This window comes from Erinaceus europaeus, chromosome X (assembly GCF_950295315.1).
Source record: "Erinaceus europaeus chromosome X, mEriEur2.1, whole genome shotgun sequence".
Taxonomy (NCBI): Eukaryota; Metazoa; Chordata; class Mammalia; order Eulipotyphla; family Erinaceidae; genus Erinaceus; species Erinaceus europaeus.
The window spans coordinates 121,326,681-121,343,172 of NC_080185.1; the positions used below are offsets into that span (position 1 = coordinate 121,326,681).

At 44.4% G+C, this 16,492-nt stretch overlaps 1 pseudogene; it reads left to right on the top strand.

Annotated features, from left to right (window-relative positions):
• The first annotated feature begins 6,147 nt into the window (after positions 1–6,147).
• On the top strand, positions 6,148–6,232 carry LOC132535973 (U4 spliceosomal RNA; annotated as a pseudogene).
• Positions 6,233–16,492: the final 10,260 nt, after the last annotated feature.

Here is a 16,492-nt window from a genome sequence, read left to right on the forward strand (position 1 = left end):
CCACCAAACGCGGTGTGTAGTTAGGAAGGTTTCCCTTCCAGTTCAAAGCTTTCTTGATCAAGGAAAACAACTGTTCTCTTGTCTGAGGTCCTAAACTGGGAGTGGGGTAGGCGGAGAAGGAGAGTGAGCCTTGCCGGTGGGCTATATCTTCAGCAATATTAATGCAGAGAATAGATAATATGATAATCCAGAAATAGATAATATGTTATCTAATGCTTATCAAATATTACATATTTTTGTTCCCTGTTCTGAAAACTCATAGGTAGGGAAGAGAAAAGGGGATATACACTTATTTATTATTTTTAAAAAATTTTTATTTATAAAAAGGTTACACTGACAAAAACCATAGGATAAGAGGGGTACAACTCCACACAGTTCCCACCACCAGAATTTCATATCCCATCCCTTCCCCTGATAGCTTTCCTATTCTTTATCCCTCTGGGAGTATGGACCCAGGGACATTATGGGGTGCAGAGGGCGGAAGGTCTGGCTTCTATAATTGCTTCCCCGCTGAACATGGGCATTGACAGGTCGATCCATACTCCCAGCCTGTCGCTTTTTTTCCCTAGTGGGACAGAGCTCTGGGGAAGCAGAGGTCCAGGACACATTGGTGGGGTCGTCTGCCCAGGAAATTCCAGTTGGCATCATCTTAGCATCTGGAAGCTGGTGGCTGAAAAGAGAGTTAACATATAAAGCCAAACAAATTGCTGACTAATCATGAACCTAAAGGCTGGAATAGTTCAGATGATGAGTTGGGGGGTCTCTGTTTTATAGATAGTTAGTAGGCCTATTTTAGTTATATTCCAAAGGGCCCATGACTATACTAGTTTTTTATTTTTTCCTGAGCTTGACATCTGATATGTAGGTGGATCCAAGTTATTGTCTGGGGAGATGATGTCATGGCTGGAAAAAGGACCAGAAAGCTGGATCAGGTAAGAGAGTAGCTCCCAAATATGGGAATGATGTATAAATATTTTTTAGTTACTTGCTATAATAATCAATTGTGGTTCAGATGAGAATTACATCCTCTCTGTCTCTCCTTTTTTTTTTTTGAAAACAAAGAATTACAGAAGAAATTGGAGTTGTAGGGGCAGAAAGACTGTGCGTGTATGGGGGGATGAGAGTTGTGGGTGAGTTCAAAGAATTGTGGGAGAGACAGGGAATTTGAGAGAGGATATGAACTATGTATGGAGGCAGTGGGATTCACTCCCTACTCTTTGACCATCCTATACTGTAGGGCCCGAATTGCTCATGGCCATTTTTTTCAGGTTGGTTTCATGACCATTTCACCTGTGTCCTTTCCAGCCAAGTTTCAGGCCCTCAGAGTCAGTCTGTAATACCTTGCTTATTCTAACCCTTCAGACTGACCTTAATGCCAGGCACATGTGTGAAGTAAGCAGCACCCCACTATTCCCTGATATCTCCCCCAAAGACCTTTCCTAGGCAAGCCCTTGTGCTCTGTGTGTATGGGGGGCAGACTTGCCGTCACCCCATTGAGATAGAAACTCTAGTCGCAGCCCTGTCCTCTTGAAGTCACTCTGCTACTCTTGGTCCCCTCCAACTTTGGGTCCAGAAGAGAACAACTGAAGAGGTTATCACTCCCTTTTCTCCCTTCCCAGCGATCCCTGAATGGGCAATGCTAGAGGAAAGAAAGGCTCTCTCCATTCACTATATTTATCAAGACTTGTCCTAGAAACAAACTTCCAAGAGCTTACAGCCTGAAGTTGCCCGAACTTGGGTTTTTATTCAACAAGAAACAACTAGCAAGTGAAGTAAGGTGTGCTAGAGAGGACAATCTGTGGGGAGGACTTGGTAATCACAATCTAACCAGTAGGACTATCTGGGGGCAGCAAACACAGGAGGCCATTTCCATAGTACTTCCAACCAACACATTTGCAGTAAACCTTCCTGGACCGTATACTCTTCAATTCCTGTAAAGAAATACGTACTTGGGGGCAGGGCGGTGGCACACCTGGTTAAGTATACATGGTCGTTTGAGCCCCAATTCCCCACCTGCGGGGGGGGATCCTTCACAAGCAGTGAAGCAGTGCTCTTTAACAAGTGATTTATATAAAAATATAAATACTGGATAATAGAAGTAGCTAAGGAAATCAAGGAAAGAGGGATTTAAGAGAGAACAATGTAACTCAGGATAATGTGCAGGCAAGCAATTTGCTCCTGAATGCTCTCCTTTTGAGCACAAAGGGAAATGTCTTTACTTAGGGTGGGCTGGAGATTTGACTGTGAACTTCTGATGGCCCAAAGGAAGAGAGATTGACAATCATTTTAAGGTTTTCAAGTGTTCATACCATAAAGTATAGGGTTTCTGTTTTGATTGATTTTGATAAGTACAGTTTTTTAAAGCATATATTTTACTTATTTTAATGAGAGAGATAGAGAAAGACAAGAGGCGAGGGGAGGAAAGAGAGAGACACCAACCAGAACACTGCTTAGCTCTGACTTATGGTGGTGCAGAGGGATTGAACCTGGGAATGGAAGCCTCAGGTATGAAAGTGTTTTTGCAAAGCCATTATACTAGCTCCCCTGCCATATAAGTACCGTTTTATTTGTGTTTGTTTATATTTTAAAAAATTGTCTAGAGACAGACATCAAGAAGAAAGGGGGAAATAGAGAGGGAGACAGCCGCAGCACCACTTCACCACTCGTGAAGCTTTCCCTTGCAGGTAGGAACCAGAGGCCTGAGCCCAGATCCTTGAGCATTGTAACAAGTGTGCTCAAATGGGTACACCATTGATCAGATGGTAGAGAGGACAAGGGCACTGTCACTGGCCAGAACCGAAGGGCAGAAGCATTGGGGTTTGAGGTATTAATCAACCAGGAGGGCAGATCAAGGCTTTACTGGGAAAATGGGAATATCTAACAGAATGGTTGGTTATAAGGCACCCTCTACGTCTTTAGCAATGCTAGCAAAGGAGGCCCTGTGGGCAGGGCTTAGTGCTTCTGGGTAAACTCCAGCAGGCAGCCCAGTAGACAATTAGAGACTGAAAACCCTACTCCCTATACAGCTGTGAGAACGTTAGCTGAGAAGAACAAGCATTATGTGTCAAGACTGTGGAAGACTTTTTAATAAGAAACCCAGAAGCACTATAATAATTAAACAGCCAGGATAAATTCTCAGAAGACTCAAGGTAGTTATGCCTTTACCACTGCTTCATGGAACTCACTGTGAGGCTTATCGGTCTTTAGTCACAGGTTGAGCCATGCAGACAGACACAGGTGCATTTCCTTTAAGAGACACAGCAGTGGTGCACCGAGTAGAGCACACGGTAGCATGCCTGAGGAACTGGGTTCAAGCCTCTGGTCCTCAGCTGCAGGGGGAAGCTTCATGAGCAGTGAAGCAGCGTTGCAAATCTCTTTCTATCTCTCCCTATCTCTTAACTTCCTCTTCCCATCTCTCCCACTCTCAAATTCTGTTTCCCATAAAAAAAAAAAAAAGAAAAAATAACTAAAGGCTGTCAGAAGTAGTAGATTTGTCATGCAGGCACTGAGCCTGACCCACTGATAACCCCGGTGGCAATAAAAAGAAAAGAGAGGGCTGGGGAGGCAGCATAATGGTTGTGCAAATGACTCTCATGCCTGAGGCTCCAAAGTCCCAGGTTCAATCCCCCACACCACCATAAACGAGAGCTGAGCAGTGCTCTGGTCTCTTCTCTCTCTTATTAAAACAAAATGAATAAAATATTTAAACAGAAATAAAGGTTCTTTAAAAAAAAAAAGGAAAAGAAAGAAACTGCCCTTTAAATACTCACTTTATAAATATAACGCTGGCCAACTTGGTGTGCTGACATTTTGCTCCCAAGCAGTAGTGATTAACTTTCACTTAAATAAAAGATTATTAGCCTGTGAAAAATACATCAAAGTGTATAATGATTGTGGCTGCTAGTTAACCTACAAAAGTTGATGAATCTTTTGATATCTTAGCTTCAGAAGATTGGTTCATCTTAAAGCAGGGCAAGAATAATCATAATGAAGACAAAAATATTCCAAAGCCTTATGATCACCCTTAGAAGACTTTCTCTTTTACACCTTTTGTTTTCCTTTCTGTTTAGGGATGGGGGAAAAATGCATCCCAGGACAATTCATTTCTAAAAGTAACGGACTCCATCAAAATTCAGTTAATGATTAGAATCAGCTAATGCATTTAAATATATTTGGCAATCAAGTATTTGGGGAGCAGGACAAATGCAAACAAAATGAACTAGATATCGTCCCTGCCACCCAGGTACATAAAATCTATAGGACACAAAAGCAAATCATGTTAGTAGTAGGTGCATATATGGATGTGAACAAACAAACAAACTGTTGTGTCTTAAAGATACTGGAGAAAGAGAGAACAAAATAGATTGGCCAAATTTGCTATACAATTTTGCCAAAAAAGAAAAGTTTTCTTTCTTTCTTTTTTTTTGAAATGTTTAATTAATTGATTTATTGGATAGAGACAGAGAAGAAAGGAGAAGATAAGAGAGAAAGAGAGAAACACCTGCAGTACTGTTTCACCGCTTATGAAACTTCCCCCCTGCAAGTGGAGGCCAGGGGCTTGAACCTGGGCCCTTGTGCATTATAACATACGTGCTCAACTAGGTGTGCCACCACCTGGCCCCTGAAAGTTTTCTACAAGAGTTTGAGATAGACCTGAAACAGAAGAAAACTATTTAAAGGGGAAAATGAAAGCTCACACATTCCACTTAAGGAAATAGGGTAGAAACAGACCCACACTAAGGGCAGAAGCAAAGTAGGCCCACTTGCCAGTATGAAGGCAAGACAGAACATGAGGAATCCCGCATCAGTGCAGGTGCAAATGAAAAGTCCTAAATAGGTGCAGATCACAGACAGTGAAGAGTTGGACTTCTCAGGACTGGGTGGAAGCGCACCTGGTTAAATGCACATATTACCATGTGCAACAACCAGGGTTTGAGCCCCCACTCCTCAACTGCAAGGGGACACTTCATGAATGGTGAAGCAGGTCTGCAGGTGTCTATCTTTCTCTCTCCTTCTCTGTCTCCCTTTCCCCTCTCAATTTCTCTCTGCTCCATCAAATAAAATAGAAAGAAAAAAAAAAAAGAGGGTGGGAATGGTCAATGAAAACAATGAATTTGCAGCGCCAGTACTGAGCCCCAGAGATCACCCCAACAGCAATAAAAAATTAAGTTAAATAGTAATAAAAAAGAATTGGAATTCTCTGACATGGACCCTGGGGTGCCAAAGATTTCAATTTGGGAAGAACAGAGGACGGGGGAGGTAGGGAGGCAACTCTATGGCAGTGTTGGATTGTGCTTGTACTTACAAGTCCTGGGCAGTTGAACTGGCAGCCCACAGCTCTTGAACCACCAGGGCAAGGTCAGTGAGCTCTGCAGGCAGGTAGGGAAGGGGAACAAGAATTGGCAGAGTGAATGAATGCTCCTGTCCGTGACCCAGAAGTGTCGCAGTCTTGGCCCTCTGTCCCCACTGCCTTCATGACCTCATGCGGCCTCTTCCAGGGAGCTGAGGACTCCCTGTTCACGGGCTGATCTGTACCCTTCCAATATCCATAGATTGGAAGCCTACCCCCCCAGGACCTCCTGAAGATGCCTGCTTTTGGAGAGAGTCTTTCCAGGCCATCCTGTTGTCCCACCCGCCCAGCTGACAGCATCTTGCTATGATGGTGATGTGTGAGCAGTGTCTCCATGCCCCGGAGACCTCCTGGACTGCCTATGTCCAGCCTCCAGCCTGCCAGCTCTACCAGGAGTCCACCAGGCCCCTAGCTTGGATGCGACCTGCTCTCCCAGTCAATCCCTGGGAAGTCTCCAGACATGTGCCGGGGTCCATGCAGCCCATGGAGACGTCAGCGCACCCTCTCCCTCTCCCTCTCCCTCTCCCTCTCCCTCTCCCTCTCCCTCTCCCTCTCCCTCTCCCTCTCCCTCTCCCTCTCCCTCTCCCTCTCCCTCTCCCTCTCCCTCTCCCTCTCCCTCTCTCTCCCCTACCCCCTCCCTCCTCCCTCTTCTTCTCCCTCTGCCTCCTCCCTCTCCCTCTCCCTCTTTTTCCAGAGCACTGCTCAGCTCTGGCTAATAGTGGTGCAGGGGAATGAACCTGGGACTTGGGAGCCTCAGGCATGACAGTCTGTTTGCATAACCATTATACCATCTACCTAGCTTTGCGCAGTGGCAGTATCGTAGCCAATGAGGTTTATCCGAGGCACGATTATTGCTAATTGAAACCATTATACCATCTACCCCTGCCCCCTCTTTTTTTCTACTCTAGCAAAACAATACAACAATGCCACGTCATGATTAAAGGAGAAGAAATGTCCTCCTCTTTGAAATAAATGACTTACACCATGAAAAGTGAGCACTTTTCTGTTTTTAATCTTAGACATGTAAGTGAGTGAAGCAAAAGCTGATCCCTTCATAAAGTGTTACACTAAAGAGAGACTGTCTGTTCTAGATAGAGATCAAATTTCTGGCTCTATGGTGGCTTTGTTCCTGATGCAAATCATATACCATCAGCTTTGTTCTAATCTCTCTGCTAAGTTTTCCTTTCCAGCACAGCTTTATGTGGCCTAACTCTTCCCAAGGTGACCATCTAGTCTCTGCTTTAATGCTGGCTAGGGAAGCGCTCCTTTTAGGAGATTACCACTGCAGCTAGTAGTGAAATTGCTAGACTGCTGACGTTTTAATTAGTTATTGTCAAATTCTCCTACTAGTGATTTAACATTGTTTGACAAAATTCTCAGATTTCAGAAGTATTTTCATATCCACACTTGATGGATGTAAATCACAACCCCACAAAAGTTTTGCTTCTTTATAGTTAAATTTTATTTATTTATTTATTTATTTATTTATTTATTTATTTATTTTATTGGATAGAGAATTGAGAGGGAAGGAGAAGATAGGAAGGGAGAGCAACAGTGTCAACTTGGTGCACCATGGCCCACCCCCTCCCCACCAAACTTTTATGTCCCACCCCCCTGGCAATCTGCCCTCACCCCTTAACCATCTTAGTTCTCATATTAGACAAGGGAGAGTCTGGCTGGTTCATTTGTTTTGGTCATCTATGTTCCACGTATGAGTGAAACCATCCGTAGTTGTCTTTCATCATTTGTTTCACTCAGCATAATCACCTCCAATGCCATCTATTTTGTTCCAATGATACAATCTTATTTTTTTTTCTCCCAGAGCACTGCTCAGCTCTGACTTATGGTGGTGCAGTGGTGCAGGGGATTGAACCTGAGACTTTGGAGCCTCAGGCAAGAGAGTCTGTTGGGATGCTTCTAGTTCTGCTTCTGGGAGCCCTTCTGTTACATTGCTTGACGTTGTGGTCTATTTACATGGTCATTCTGTTACATTGGTTTGGTCTCACTCCCCCTGCCTCTGGAAGATTTTGGTTTAGTCTTTGCCTTTTCGGGCTTCTTTCTTCTCCCCGCCACGGTCTTACGTACTTCCTGGGTTCCGGACTCTCCCACCGGGGGAGGAAAAAAAGGCAGGACAGGATCCTGTTAGGATTAGGTTGTTGGACTGCTTGCCCACTCGTAAATAAAGATTAAACTGCGTTCTCAGCTCAGCCACGAGTTTCTGGTCGTCTGTGTCTCCCACCCGTGAAGCCAGCCCGGAGAAAACAACAAGAGTCGGTTTGTATAACCATTATGCTATCTACCCCTGCCCACAATCTCATTTTTTTTATTGCAGAGTAGTGTTCCATTGCACAAGTGGCATGTACACACACACACACACACACACACACACACACACACACACTTCAGTCATCTGCCATTGGACCTCTTGGCTGCCTCTCTACAGACCAACTTTTCCTGACTGTGCAGATAGATGTCTTGCATCCAGTGTGAGGAGAGGGGGAGGCTCCCTCAGGTGGACTTAATGAGCAGAAGCTAGCCATCTGTGATCAAAATGGTGACTCTCAAAGCATTGCTGAGATTTTTCTCATTTTGTTTTAATAACCCAAATGTTTTGTCAGGGTCATTTAATCTAATTTTTCCACTCCTGGATTTCAAGCAAGGAGATGGAATCAGGGCTACTCAATGAAGAGGCAACGTGGTGGGGACTGACATCTTGACACCCACCCACTGGGGCTTCTAATGGCCTCTAGAGAATGTCCACCAGGGGAAAAGATCCTTTCCCACACACACTTCAGCAGTGCATCATGGCTCAATATGATGGAGATAGGGTTCAAGTGTAAGCCCTCCCCCACACACACACAGAGGCATCATTTCCACCAGTACCTTAAACTCTGGCTCCTGGACTTCCACCTGTGTAAGATGACAACAGCGACACGGAGGTGCTGTTGAGAGGATCAGAGAAATGGTGCAGCAAACTGAGTTACTGGTAGGTGGCTCTCAGTGACCCACCCGCAGCTGCACCGACCAGTGTGGGAACTAGCCACATGTTTCTTCTACTCGAGTCATTACAAAGTTCACTTTTTCAGCAACACTTCTCTATCTCCCATGTTCAATAGCCACCTGTGTCAAGTGACTCCCACATTGGACAGTGCAGACGAGGACCTTTTCCATCGTCACAGAACATTCCACTGGCCAGAACTGCCCTGTCTCATGGACTTCCATCCCACATAACCACCTGACCTAAGGACTGAGCAGAATCACCCCTCTGAGTTGGAAGCTGCCCCCAGGTGCTTGTCACCCTGCTGTGGTGTGAGTCAGGTGAGGCCACTCTCAGAAGGGAAGAGCTTCCTTTGTTGAACAGAGATAGAAAGGAATGGTGTTTGTTCCCACGCTAAGACAGCCTGTGGATCTGTGGATGAGTGATGCTGAGGAATTATTCTGATGCAGTCTATGCCCCCAGGTGTGCTGGCATACCCTATAGACACTACACAATTTTAAAGCAGCTTATTTCCCTTCACGCTGCTGGTTTTTCATAGACTGATTCTGAGTAATTCATAGAATTTATAGACTGTTGCCTTGAGGACTATACAATGCCAAATAGCCCCTCTGTTTGGTGGGTCATGCCCTTGCCCCTCCCCCCCCCAACAGGGAACGTTCCCTTACACATCAATCCTTCCCTTGACATCACACTGGCTTTTACTACTCCCCTACTTGTCCCTTCCTGTTTTGTTATATCATTTAGGCTTATGCCCAAACGGTTTCTGCTCATCCCTACACCACTATTCATCTGTCATAGATAGTCTTTTACAGACTTTGCACCATCTTATGCGATGACTAGATAGAAAGATAGAAAAGATGTAGAGATATTGTGAAGAGACGGTTGAGCAGGCTACGCTTAAACCTATGAGATGAGTCCCTCCAGGTAAGTCTCTCTCTCTAAAGAGGGGTTGAGCACAGGAGGACGCATAAATCTCACAAGGTTGGCAGCCATTTAAGCCTTCCCTCCTCCACAGAAAGTCCTACATCTTCCCACCTGAGCACGGCATTCCTTAAAAACATTTAAGCCTGCTCCATTCCATTTTTCTTTACTGTGTCCATTTAGATATAAAGGGAAAGGAGGAGATGACGCTGAGGAATTATTCTGATGCAGTCTCCGCCCCCACGTTTTACCACACCCCGCGAAATCCTAGCAGTGCCCCCTTCAACCAATCCTGCCCCCACATGTCACCCCTGGTTGTTGCCCAATAAAAGCTCCCTCACTTCCCCCCCTCGTTCTCTCTCTCTCTGGGCTCTTGGCTCTCTCAGCGCCCTCTCTCTCTCTTGCCCCGTGGTGAGTTAGCGGGGACAGCTATTGTCGGCTGACTCCACGTGGCCTGAGCCACCCCCCCGATCCTATAATAAAAATTTGTGTACCCCACTTGCTCTGGACCTCCTCCCCCTCTCTCTCTTCTCCGCGGCACAGCCCGACACCTGGCCACAACCGACAGATGAGCCTGGTGGGTCATCCCTGAGAGGATGAGTTCCTGACAAGGAAACTGCAGAGAGGACTCGTTCTTTCTGTGGTATGCTTGATCAAACATCAACAGAGGGTGGAGGTGCATTCCAACTTTTCAGTCAACAGAGGAAACATTCTTTGCACGTAGAGAAAGCCTGAAAAGACCAGTAGTGGCTGGGAGGTTGTACAGTGACTAGAGTGCTGGACTTGCAAGCACGAGTCCATCCTCCAGTTCGATCCCTGGCTCCACATATGCCAGACTGATGTTCTGGTCCTCTCTAGTAAATACAGACTTTTTAAAAAGGGCAACTAATAGTTTCCAAAACAGATTTTAATAAATAATTGACAGAAGGACTGCTACCAAAATATTAACCCAAATGGTGGGGTTAATCATTAAACCTTAGGTGGTGACAAGCTTGTTTCTCTGATGGTCTAATCCGGGTCACAGAATGGCTAAGGCAGCTTTAAGCATCAGGCAGGGTTTTTCACCATTTTAATTTTCTCTTTGCCTTTAGCTTTCCATTCTTTCACTGTTGTGGTTGCCCTCTGTCCTGGTAACTACAGCTATTTTGAACTCTGAACCAGGCATATCACCGTGAAACAAAAGTAGATAATGTTTTATGCTGTTTGATTGACAAGTCTTTGCCTTACTTTTCTAAACTTGCAGATGGGGGTCTGGGTGGTGGTGCACCTGCTTGAGTACACATGTTACAATGCCCAAGGACCCAGGTTGAAGCCCCCAGTCCTCACCTGCAGGAGGAAAGCTGTTCGAGCAGTGGAGCAGTGCTGCAGGTGTCTCTCTGTTTCTCTCCCTCTCTCCCCACCCCCTTCCTCTTGATTTCTAGCTGTCTCCACCCAATAAACGAATAAAGATAATAAAATTAGAAAAACTTTTCTAAATTTGCAGATGGATTAAAGCTGGAAACTTGAGCCTCTAACCATCTATCAAGTTTGGAAAGAAATTATTCATCCATCTAAAATGACTGAGGTTAAACATTGAGAAATATTTGCCGTTGCTTCCTGGTCACTCTAATTGTATTAAATATTAGGACTTAAAGGGCTGATAGGCATGTTTGGTCATCATCTACTACTCTCTTTAACTTTTAAAAAAATTGTTATTAACAATATGTTACAAGACTGTAAGATTACCATTTGTATAGTTCTACACTGCAGGGCTAGCTTCGCTGGCGGGAGACAGAGGACCAAGGACTCATGGCTGAGCTGGGAACGCAGGTCAGTCTTTATTGATGAGCGGGAATGCAGTGCAATCAATCTAATCTCCATTCATTAGAAAATCTTGTCCTCTTCCCCAGAGACCCACCCTACTAGGGAAAGAGAGAGGCAGACTGGGAGTATGGACCGACCAGTCAACATCCATGTTCAGTGGGGAAGCAATTACAGAAGCCAGACCTTCCACCTTCTGCAACCCTCAACGACCCTGGGTCCATGCTCCCAGAGGGATAGAGAATGGGAAAGCTATCAGGGGAGAGGGTGGGATATGGAGATTGGGTGGTGGGAATTGTGTGGAGTTGTGCCCCTCCTACCCTATGGATTTGTTAATTTATCCTTTCTTAAATAAAAAATAAATTAAAAAAAAAGAAAAGAAAATCCTGTCCTTTATATCTCCTGAGGCAGAAGTGTCAGGTCAGAAGAGGAAGTACATAGGATAGGGGGTGGGAAGAAGGAAAAAGCACTGTGCTTGGAAGTATCAAGCTCGCATCTAACCAGTGGGGATTAAACCAGTGCCCTGTAGGCAGGGCAGGTCTCAGGTAAAGCAGTGATTATGTAAATAGACCACAGCCTTAAGCAACGCAAGGAACCTAACGTGATGATCAAAACAGAAGGGGTCTTAGAAGCAGAATTAGTAGACCAACACCACACCACACCCACCACCAAAGTTCTGTATCCCCACCCTCTCATTTCACAAAGATAACCACTAGAGTTCTCACAAGTCTTAGAAACATCTTGCTTGCTTTTTAAAAAATTTGTTTGTGTTTTGGCAAGTTCATGTGTACAGTTCTGTAGACGCCACGCATGAGTGAAACCATCTGGCAGTTGTCTTTCTTCTCTTTACTTATTTTGCTAAGCACAATCACCTTCAGTTCCATCCATTTTGTCCCAAAGGACACAACATCATATTTTTGATGGTAGAGTAGTATTCTCTGGAATATATATTCATCCCATAGCTTCTTTAGCCAGTCATCTGTTGATGGGCATTTAGGCTGCTTCCATCCTTTTTTTTTTCAGTTTGTTTAAAATTTATTTATTTAGTCCCTTTTGTTGCCCTTGTTTTTTTTTTTTTTCTTATTGTTGTTGTAGTTATTATTGCTGTCGTGGCAAACGCTAGAAGAAGAAGATTGTTGTCGTCATTGTTGGATAGGACAGAGAGAACTGGAGAGAGGAGGAAAATACAGAGGAGGAGAGAAAGATAGACACCTGCAGACCTGCTTTACCACTTGTGAAGCGACCCCCCTGCAGGTGGGGAGCCGGGGGCTCAAACCGGGATCCTTAAGGTGGTCCTTGCGCTTTGTGCCACCTGCGCTTAACCCGCTGTGCTACCACCTGACTCTCTTTATTTAAGTTTTTAAAAATATTTTTATTTTCGTATATATTGCATAGAGACAGCCAGAAATTGAGAGGAAGGGAGAGATAGAGAGGAGAAAAGTCAGAGAGACACCTGCAGCACTGTTTCACCACTTGTGAAGCTTTCGCCCTGTATATGAGGATCGGGAGCTTGAACCAAGGTCCTTGTGTACTATGACATGTGCGCTCAGCTAGGTGTGCCAACACCCAGCCTTCATTATTTTTTATCTCTTTATTTTTGTTATCTTTATTTATTGGATAGATACAGCCAGAAATTGAGAGGGAAGGGGGTGAATATGAGGGAGAGAGACAGAGAGACACCTGCAGCCCTGCTTCACCACTTGCAAAGCTTTCCCCCTGCAGTTGGGGACCAGGGACTTGAACCTAGGCCCTTGCACATTGTATCACGTGCAATCAATCAGGTGCACCATCACCCAGCCCCCTGGCTTCTTCTGTTCTTCTGCTATTGTGAATAATGCAGTTATGATCATAGGGATGCAAATGTCCCTTCTAATTAGTGTTTGAGTGCCCACTAGATGAATGCGTAAGAGCAGCACTGCTGGGTCATAAGTAATTCCACTTGTATTTGTTTAAGGATGCTCCATCTAGTCTTCTAGAGGGGCTGCCCCAGCTGGCATTCCTGCCAGCAGTGTAGCGGAGTTCCTTTTCCTCTACAACCTCCCCAACGCCTGTCATTTTCTATTTTGTTGAGGGAAGCCATTCTCTCAGGTGTGAGGTGGGATCTCAGTATGGTTCTAATTTGCATTTTTCTGATGAGAAGTGAAGTAGAGAATGTCTTCATGTGTCTGTGGGCCATGGGTATCTCCTCTCCTCCTTCTCCTCCTCCCCCACCTTTTTTTAAAGTTTTTAAAATTTTTAAATTATCTTTATTTAATGGATAGAGACAGTCAGAAATCGAGAGGGTAGGGGAGAGAGAGAGGGAGAGAGAAAGAGAGACACCTGCAGTCCTGCTTCACCACTTTCAAAGCTTTTCTTCTGCAGGTGGGGACCAGGGGCTCGAACCCAGGTCCTTGTGCACTGTGACATGTGCACTCAACCAGGTGCGCCACCACCCGGTCCCCTCTTCCCCCTTTTGTATCTCTAGAAAACTGGTTAGTTCTTTGGCCCGCCTTCTTAGTGGGCGGTTTTTGCCACTTTTGTAGACGTGTACCAATTCTGTATGGATGTTTGATATTGGTCATTTGTCTGATGTGTGATGTGCAAATATCTTCTCCCATTTACTGGGTTGCCTTATTATTCTTGTGAAGTTTGCTTTTGATATGTAGAAGCTTTTTAGTTTCATGTAATCCCATTTATTTACTCTTTTTTCATTTCTTTTAAAAACTATTTTATTTATTAATGAGAAAGATAGGAGGACAAAGAGAAAGAACCAGACATCACTTTGGTGTTTGTGCTGTCACGGAGTCAACACAGGACCTCATGCTTGAGAGTCTAATGCTTTATCCACTGTACCACCTCCTGGGCCACCTCTTGTTTCCATTTCCCGTGCCGGGGGATTGAGTCTCCAAATATATCTTTGTTCTTTTTTTTTTTTTTTAGCTTCGTGTTATGTTTTTATTTTCGTATTAGTTTCCTTATGGACCTCGCCCAATGTGACTCAGAGCTGCTATAGTTTATCTAGTAAGTATACCCTCCTCAAGGAAGGAAGCAACCCTTCCTGCCTTTCTTTCTGCCTTTCTTTCTGCATTAGTAAGACGAATCTGAAGCCCATCCATTCATAACCCCCATTCAATCAATTGGATTCTATTAGATTTCCAGATGTGGGCCCACTGGGTTTAAGTGTGAAAACTGCTGATTCATTAATACTTATAGTCAGAATTAGCCCCCCCCCATATTTGTGCTAATTTGTGGTACCTTTGGCAATGTCTGTGAATACTTTTCAGTTTGTACTTTGACGACCAAGTAGTTTTCCACGTGAGAAGATCTGATTGATACCAGTTCTGAACATAATAAAATCAAGATGCTACCAGTTTGCAATGACCTTTGTACTATTCATTTAAACTCACTTTACTTTTTGTACTTTTCCGTGGGAGTTGAGGGAGGGTCCAAATACATCTTTGATGTGAAGGTCCTGCAAAGTTTCACCAACATTTTCTTCTATAAATTTTAGAGTTCCTGGTCTAATATCTAGATCTTGAATCCATTTTGATTTGACCTTGATGTATGGTGTTAGGTGATGGTCTAGTTTCGTTTTTCTGCATGTGGTTCGATGTTTCCAGCACCATCTGTTGAAGAGACCTTCTTTACCCCATTGAGCAGTTTTGGTGCCTTTGTCACATATTAGGTGGTTGTATATGTGTGGGCTCATTTCCGTTCTGCTACAGGGGCTGTTAATAAAGTGTTGTGTACATAAGTGATACATGCCACTAGCAGTCTCCTAGAGCCATTTTTTTTTAAAATTTTTTATTTAAGAAAGGATTAGTGAACAAAAGCATAAGGTAGGAGGGGTACAACTCCACACAATTCCCACCACCCGATCCCCATAACCCACTCCCTCCCATGGTAGCTTTCCCATTCTCTATCCCTCTGGGAGCATGGACCCAGGGTCGTTGTGGGTTGCAGAAGGTAGAAGGTCTGGCTTCTGTAATTGCTTCCCTGCTGAACATGGGCGTTGACTGGTCGGTCCATACCCCCAGTCTGCCTCTCTCTTTCCCTAGTAGGGTGTGTCTCTGGGGAAGCGGAGCTCCAGGACACATTGGTGGGGTCTTCAATCCAGGGAAGCCTAGCCAGCATCCTGGTGGCATCTGGAACCTGGTGATTGAAAAGAGAGTTAACATATGAAGCCAAACAATTTGTTGAGCAATCATGGATCCCAAGCTTGGAATAGTGGAGAGGAAGTGTTAGGGAGGTACTCACTGCAAACTCTAGTGTAATCCTGCTTTCAGGTATATATTTTGCAGTAGTTTATGGATACGTGTGCACATAAGCTCTCTCTCACAGAAACTGGTGTATATCTAGGTTATGGGACTTTGTTAGAAAGTGAACTACCTGAGATGAAATTAGAGTGTACTATTAAAGGAAAGGTCTCACCCGAGTAATGAAGCTGAAGGGTTGTCATTCCACACGTGAAGTCTCTGGATACAGTCTGAGGTGAAGCATGTTGAGATGGCAATCGTTGCTTTGGTTAGGTTGTGATCGGCGGATGCAATATTATTTGGTTTGGATTGGGAGATGTATACGGGAAAGTGGGCCCTATCCAAGGGTTCCAGGACTGGGGGAAGTAGGGGCTCTATAGTGAAGATGTGAGGTTCCTGCTGTCTTAGGGTTCAAAAAGACAATCAATAGTTAATATTATCATCACATTATTTGTTAATTGGGTTAACTTTGAAAAGTCCCTTTGTTATGGTTTGCTGTACAGTACCCAGTATCTTGTATATAGCTGTGCTATTGGAAGCTTCTAATCTACTTGGTCTAGGCTTTTGAGAGAGTCCGTATATCAAATACATAGCCTATATATTAAAAAGATTCAGTTTGTGTTTTGAGAAACTTTGAGACATACAATTGATTTCCCCCTCTCATATTAATTAACTACTGATTTATATGTCTACATTTTGCTAGGAGTGTACATAAACACCATTCCCACCACCAAAGGACTGTGACCCATCCCTCCCGCCCACTCCCACCCCCCACTGGACCAGGAAGCTACATGTCTACCCCTCACCACTGGGTTTTTACTTTGGTGCCCTACTTTGCTAGAGCCATTTTTTAAAGGTTTTTAAAAATATCTATTTATTCCCTTTTGTTGCCCTTGTTTATTTTTTATTGTTGTCGTTTTTATTGTTGTTGTTATTGATGTCATCGTTGTTGGATAGGACAGAGAGAAATGGAGAGAGGAGGGGAAGACAGAGAGGGGGAGAGAAAGATAGACACCTGCAGATCTGCTTCACTGCTCCTGAAGTGACTCCCCTGCAGGTGGGGAGCCGGGGGCTCGAACCGGGATCCTTATGCTGGTCCTTGCTCTTTTGTGCCATGTGCGCTTAACCCGCTGTGCTACCGCCCGACTCCCTCCTAGAGCCATTTAAAAATATTTTTTACAGACCCAT